Here is a 7,851-nt window from a genome sequence, read left to right as displayed (position 1 = left end):
TTTTTTTCTTCTTTCGAGGGGAATTAACGCAACGTTAACTGCTGACATTTATGACGGAGTCAAAGGGGTGCTAATCGACGCACGGGCCACATTATCCGGCGTTGGTGAATTTTCAGCTATGCAAAAACCATGAATTTCGCGTACGGGATATACGCATGATAAACGCGTGGGATCTGGGTTCCGTCACTTTTTTTTTACCACGTGACTTACAACGACTTTCTGCGAACAACGAGATGTTCCCGGCTGCCTTTAGCCATGCTAATATTTCCGTGTCAGTCAAACGCGCGGTTTCGCGTAAAAGAGAAGGGAACAAGAGAGGAAAGGAGGCGGGGAAAAAAAATAACGAATATTTAAACCATTTCCACTTTGAAAAATGAAACGACAATTACAACGAAACATCGTTTGAATAATTTTCCAAGGGAATATTCGAAATCGCGCGTAAGAAGAAAGGAAAAAAAACCGAGATAAAAACGACGAAGAGTAAATCTTTTGTGGTTTTCTCCACTTCGGAAGCGGAGGGATAATTTTGATGAAATACCGTTTGTATTTAACACTGCAAATTCTGCGTAAAAGAAGAGGAAAAAGAAGGAAAGAGAAGACTTTTAAACATATATTGAAATATCGTTTGGATTATTTCGCAAGATTCTAATATTTTAGAAGGAAATAATGATCGTTTTTTTTTTTTTCAGAATAAAAGTTGACGACAACTTTTATAAATGTCGTTCGAATCAAATATTTTTTGTCTTCAAAGAATCGACAGAATTTCAAACCTTGCGTAATTCCTCGTTTCAAAAGGTGGACGATAATCACGACGAAACTATCAAGAAAATCCTAACTTCTTCCGATTCAGTGGCAACGTGAATGAAACTGAACGGCGAGGATAAACTAAACACAGCTTTTCGGCTATTTTTGCCAAAGAAAAAAAAAAAGAAAAAAAGAAAAGAAAAGAATCAACTGGATAAAGGATCGTTCCTCCCGATCGAGAAACCGCGAATCGCATTATTTAAACTAATCGTTAAAGCTTCGGATTCCATTTCGTGGGGAAGCTGTTCGCGCGCATTCTCCGCAACTCGTTCAAACTTTTATGCGCGCGGACAAGTGAGCCAAAGCGCTTGGATTACTTCGTATTTCCACGTATTTCGTGGAATCGGATACGCAATCGACAGGCTCGGTTAATCGCTAACCGAAGAATGTTTCGCGAAATGCATGATTTCTTCTCTCGTGTGTTTCTATTTTTTTTTCCCCCTTCGTTTATAGCTTCTCGCTTTTAGTTTTCACATGTTCGTGTTATCGTTACCTCGATCGCTCCAAATCTGCATCGACGTTAATCTGTCCACCGAGGAATTTGTCTTGCCCATAAATCACTCGATATAAAATATAATTTATATAAAACATTCGTTGAAATACGTCGAAGTCTTAGAGCAGTTTGCTTCGACGTATAAACAGACCTTATTTTGCAATTGAAATGTTCATTCGTTTCTATTGCAAGGGCATCGATTACGTGATTTGTGGACAAAAACAATGAGAAATTATAATTCACGTTTGCAATATTTCTGTGAGAAATAAAACATCAAAGATACAACAAACTTCTAGAACAAAAAAAANAAAAAAAAAAAAAAAAAAAAAAAAAAAAAAAAAAAAAAAAAAAAAAAAAAAAAAAAAGGAGGCGAAAACTGAAACTAGTGATATGTAATTTTATTACGTACGGATATTTGAGTTAAAAGTTGACTCGTTATTATCCTTAATTAACAGATTAACGACAGATTGTTTTTTTATTTCTATAAAGGTAACAACGTCGTAATATAATAATTAACATCGTATTAATATACTAAGTGAACTAGTTTAGTTGTAATACCTGTGAAGTCAGTTACATGTCTATCGTGAACATTTCATCGCTGTTCAATGAACACGAGAATTCGGTGGTATTAGGTAATTCTTCATTGGATTCCAAGTCGTGAAAACATTATGACAAGTCTTTGCTTACGATCGATAAATATGCCGAATTAAATTTATTAAATTTTTTAAAATCGTTTCACACGTGCCAATCTAATAATAAAATGGTCTGTTCCGAAAAATTTACAAGAATATAACAAGTGTCTGACTAGTGGTTTTGAAGGAATAATTTAAGCGAATAAATAAATAGAGACACAGTCAACGTGTCATACACATTGACAAAATTAAATTAATTAAATTTCACCGATAACCGCGATTGCTCGCAAGAAATAAAGAAAATAGTTTCAAAATTAATAATTTTCCCTGGCTATAATATATAAATAATTTCGCATAATGTTCTTTAGTGAAAAAAGAGAGAAAAAATCCTGCGTCGCAGATAGTTCTCTATCTTTTCCAATTTATTAAAATTTAAGTGAAACAAACGGAGAAGAAAAATTAGAGTTTCAATATCCTCACTAGAACAAAACAATAATTCACAATGGGCTATAAAATTCTACGCAAATTTATATTTTTGAGAATAAAATTAAAATTGAAAATAAAATTTCATACATATTCATTTTTTCTGCCCATTTAATTTTCATGTAAATCGATCGAAATCAATTTCAAGTAAACAGATTCTGCAAAATTCGTCTGTACTTTCAGTTTTAACGAATCCTTTCCAACAATTTTACCGTCGTTAAATGAAAAATGGAAGGAAACTTGACGCGAAAGACGCTCTAATGAACGCAAGGTCGTTAAATATTCCCGTGGATCGATCTGTCATCGATCGACATCAGAGGAGCGAGGGCTTGAACAGGTTTAACGAGGGATAACAGCGTGGCCGCAAAAATGAGTCTGGATGGAACACATCGGGGTTCCAATGTTATGGCGTCGTTCGTATGACGCACCACGCAACGTCCTCGTCAATTAACCACCACGGCAATTACTCCGCTATGTCCACGAATGTGGATACTAAATTACAACTCTGATGACTCGATGAAAGGCCGGTCGTCACGTTCTTCCCCTGTCTCTGCCCGTTTCCAGCCGAGCTTCGACTTTCCCTTCACGCGGAAAATTCTCCTGATTAAATACACGCGAATCGTACTTTACACTCCATTTCTTTTACATTCGGTGGAAATTTCGATTTACTTCGAACTTCATTCGAACTTTTAATAAATACAAAATATTTCCACTGGAAATTCTACTCGATTATTTCTCGCATGTTTGAAACTTGTAAATAAAGCTTGAGAATTTTTCAACTAAACCGTAATACCCATTTCTTCTTACGACAGATTGTACAATTTTTTTCAACATTGCCTCATCAAACGTGATATTACACGCGTTTCTTTTTTTGACAAAAATAAAATATTTTTCTACCACTTATTTTCATTGAACATTCACGTTTAGTATTCGCGTGGCTGTTTTGTTCGAGATATATCCCCTTGAAAGCTAGTAGCATTATTTGCGCGCGTATACGAGGATACTATTTGCACGAAATGTTTCCTCTTACTGTAGTTTAAAGATCAACCTCTATCCTCCTGTTGACATAAACAACAAATATTGGACTTCATCTTTCTTCACCACACAGCTTGGTCACAACTTTGTCACTGACTGAGGGTTAATTTCGACCTCGTAGTTCCGGAAGGATTATTAGCCGAACAGGAAGCAAACCGAACGATGAATGTAGAGTTACTTTTCGAATTGTAAATATCACAATCTATCGACACTGTGCCTTCAAGGAACTTTTAACAAAATTTTTCCTGCGAATCGATCGTTATCTGCATTAATAACAATTTGTTTCTTGAATTTCATTGACTTTAATTTTACCTTCGATTAAACATTTGGCTACATTAATTTTGATTTGACATCAAACAGATACTTCAATTTTAATTTGTTTGGAATTTCTGAATAATTTTCTGAACTGCAATCAACACTGTTATAAGAATTCTATCAACTGTGTCCATGAGAAACTTTTATTAAAATTTCCCTGCAAATCAATCATCTGAATTAAGAACAATTTGTTTTCAAATTTCATTGATTTCAATTCTTACTTCTAGCTGTATTTATTTTAATTGAAGTCAACAATTCTGGTGTTTTAGTTTCAATTTGTTTGAATTTCTGAACAATTCCCTAAATTGCAAAAACTGTCGACACTAAAACTTTTCTGTAAATTCACCATTCACATTTAGATCACTTCGCGGGCGAAGATGATTTGAACAAATATCGCAACGAATATGTTCATGCAGTGGCAAGATAAATTGCACGTGGTATCGACGTAATATCCTCGTTACTCAATTCGTCTGGCTGATTTTGGATTTGTGTTCACATTGTGAGTCGTCGGATCAACAATGTCGGCTTCAAAGGCAACGATCTATTTGTCACGCATTGCAAGATACGTCACAAGGCTTACCGCGCGATGGAAACATGCATAAATTACACGTATCAGCTGTGCGTTTCACCGAGATGCGGGAGATGGAACCTGGAATCCGGTTTCTATCGAATTCAATTCGCCTGGCCAGTGTTACGGAAACGTGGACATCGAGCACGCGTGGTTTCTGCCTGCACAGTGTTCACTTTTCTCAATTTCTAATACATTTTCACTCGAAAATTGTGCACGATAATTGGAAAAATTCGAGGCCGATTTACAAAACTGTCATTTTAAAGCCGAAGAAGATTAATCATTATTTGTAAAAATTCTTCAAGAACTTTAAAACTTCTCCGAGTCATAAATCACTCTAATAATTTGAATAACGACACCCTGCTTTCGTTCTGGTCTTTATACCCCCCCCCCCCCTGTTTATAACTTTTTATATAAATTATACAAATCTATATAATAATCTATATAAATTATATAAATCTACATAAATCTATATAAATCTATATAATTTATAAAAATTACATAAATCTATATAAATCTATACAATAATCTATATAACTCTATATAAATCTATATAACAATCTATAAAATTTTTACTCAAAACTAATAAAGAAATTGCATACGTGTGTAAATTTCGTTTATGGAAAGGATTTGTTAAAATATTTTCAAACCATTTGAGCAAATAATTAATCACCTATACCACGATATACTCTCCTTTCGAAACGTAACCCTTTGCGCACTTGTATTTAAATTTAGCGAGGGCAAAGGGTTTGATAAAAAGAAATTAACTAACACTCGACGCGCAAAGAAAACTACGAGTCAAACAAAAAAATTTCAACCAACCTTCTTTCGTCGGTCGTCGCCCGAACGTTTTCACGACAGGTTGTTCCAAACGGTTATCGAAATAACGCTCGATCGATATTCCCAGCGAAATAAAATCGCTCGGTGACACACGCGTGTCTGTGAATATCGTGGACGTTCTTCAAATTTTAACCCACGTTCCCAGTTTAAGGCGGTATCCTAGTGTGATGTGTGTGTTGTTTGTTAACTTTGTTAGGAAATTTTTTTGCAAAGAAACTATTATACCTTCTGCAGTCAAATTGACAAGGTTTATTTGTACGTACTTTAACGACGTTTCAAAATTTTTTTGGACAAAAAAGTCAAAATTAGTGGCACTGCATACTCTCAAACATAGCTTTTAAAAAAGGCCGTCTCACGATATCCATGATTCCGGCCATTCTGCTTGTCGGAAAAAAAAAAAAAAAAAAAAAAAAAAACGTGAATGTTCCTTAATTAATATGAGTTTGGCTATAGCAAGTACCAAAAGAAAAAAGTGGCGACACTTTGTAGTTCGATTATCGATTTTTGCATGTTTCTGTTAAACTTCGGAAGCCTGAAAAAGTATAAAAAATAAAATTTTTTGGTTGATTCTGGTAGGTGCTATAGTCACGCATGTACTAAATGCGTACTTCAAATTTTGAGTCAATTGATCAACTAGATTTTAAGATATCATGGACACCGTTCTGAAAAACATAGTTTCCAGAAATATGCCTTTAAAGTTTAGTATTGCAGTAACAATGACGTCGCATCCTTCAAACAACCATAACTTTGTTAATTTTCGGAGTTCACATGTAAGATTAGAGGTTTATTTTTGAAACTATGTCCTTTAAGAATTTGCAAAAAAAAAAAATCGATTTTTTCAAAGTTCACACTAGAATACCTCCTTAAGACCCCTGGTTTAAGACAAAAAAAAAAAAAAAAAGAAAAATAAATAAATAAATAAATAAACGTAGCGAGAAACACGGAATTATTTCTCGTCCGTGATTTTCCCGCGTGTCGCCCGACGACGAAAGTGATTTTTCTCTCTCGAGCACGCGTTTCGCTTGTTATTTAGAACGCGTCCCGCGAGCCGAACCAGAGGGAACGTGCGGGAAAATCAGTTCTGGTCGAAGCAGCTGACACCCTATCCATTTCTTCCCCTCTCTCGTGTCTAGGGATGGGATCAAGTCCAATCATGCCACTCACGAACCCCGAATCTAGTTCGATGTTCAATGTTCGTTTTCGCGAATTTCGAACTTCGCCAAACCACTTGAAAAGTTCGTTTTTCGCTGATTGCGAGTACAGGCTCGCGATGGGTTTCAGTTCGTTTCGACGTGCAGTCATTCGACATAACAGATCGAATATATTCGATATAATCGATACTCAACCGATTTAATATATCTTATATGATCAATCAGTGTCCAATTCAATTTCATTCGGTACGATACAAGCTAGGTTTCAAACTATGGAACGATACTCGTGTTTGCAAAACTCGAGAAACTTTCAAGAATAGTACTCGAATCAAATAGAATATCCGGGAAATTAAAATTCTACAAAGTGATCGCCACCTCACTTTCGCTGGAGGATCCAGAGATGACACTGATTGTATCATTGTTCGAAACGAGATCCGATTCTTTTCAGTTCTCGCGCATGCACGAGACTATATTCGTATCCGACATTCGAATCACTGCCGCCTAAATAGAAACATGCTCTTTTAAATTGAAAATCTCTGGCGCGTATGCTTATAGGAAACGAATTTCGTTTGAAAGATTCGAGTCCATTCGCGAGACGGTCGATCCCATCTCTACTCCGTTTTCGATCGTTCGCTGTATTTCCGCCGCTTCCTCCGCAATTGACGAAGAAATTCGCAGGAAGGTGAAATGAATTTCTCTCTCGCACAGTCGTCTTTTTTCTCTTTCGTTTCTCGCGGATCGGTATAATTCTCAACGTCTCTCCCGGTCGCTCTCGTTTTTTTTTTTTTTTTTTTCTTTCTAGATTTAGAACGTGGTGCCGACCGATACACGAAACGAGTCTCCGATAAGTCATTCGAAATCAAGTTAAACAATCCTCCGGAGAAATGTTTTCTGTCCGCGTTTCACGGTGTGTTTCACCGATGATCATGGGTGCCATTTTTCAAAACGAGATAGAACGCCACTTTTAGACGTGCCTTCAATGCGGAAAGACAATGTCATACGTTTGCGCTCGATGCACCTGCGCTTCTCTCCCTCTCTCGCTCTCTCAGCCTTCCATTTTTCATCCCGAGCGATATAATGCCGCTTCAAAACAGCGAAATCGATCCAACTGACTTATCGCTCTTACGTCTCTCGCCTATCTTGTCAGCTGTTCCTCTCTCACTCTCTTTTCCTCGCCGAGTTAGGAACACGGTGTGTAGAGTGTCTTTTGAAGCAACTACTCTACTACAACGAGTGTTCCACTTTCTTTTTTCACCCCTACTGTTGCATTCCAAAATAGCGAATTTATTCTACATCTCGAAATCGATCGACCTTCTCTTCATCGTTTCTCCATCAGCTTTGTTTCGTTGGACGTTTCATCTTCCAAGATTTGTCAATCCTTCCGTATGCAACGCGATAACACTCTTGAAATTGAGCACACGCGTTTTGACAATGAATCGATTACAGGGTTCGTGACATTGTTCCCTATTTTATTGAACAGATTTTATTGAACGCGTATATCAGTTATCGAACGCTTGAACACGTGTTACG

General features: G+C 36.5%; 1 long non-coding RNA gene across 1 annotated transcript in view; it reads left to right on the top strand.

Moving 5' to 3' along the window:
• LOC122537128 overlaps positions 1–2,731 on the top strand; it is a 12,779-nt gene extending 10,048 nt beyond the window's left edge. The window contains exons 2-3 of the long non-coding RNA XR_006308551.1: positions 1,167–1,171; positions 2,665–2,731. This is a non-coding gene — a long non-coding RNA (uncharacterized LOC122537128). The remainder of the gene's footprint in view (positions 1–1,166; positions 1,172–2,664) is intronic.
• The last annotated feature ends 5,120 nt before the right edge of the window (positions 2,732–7,851 follow it).

Source organism: Frieseomelitta varia, unplaced genomic scaffold, assembly GCF_011392965.1.
Source record: "Frieseomelitta varia isolate USP_RPSP 00005682 unplaced genomic scaffold, Fvar_1.2 scaffold_887, whole genome shotgun sequence".
NCBI classification, from domain to species: Eukaryota; Metazoa; Arthropoda; class Insecta; order Hymenoptera; family Apidae; genus Frieseomelitta; species Frieseomelitta varia.
The sequence above is the reverse complement of the archived record's forward strand: the minus strand, read 5'-3'. Positions and strand labels throughout refer to the sequence as shown.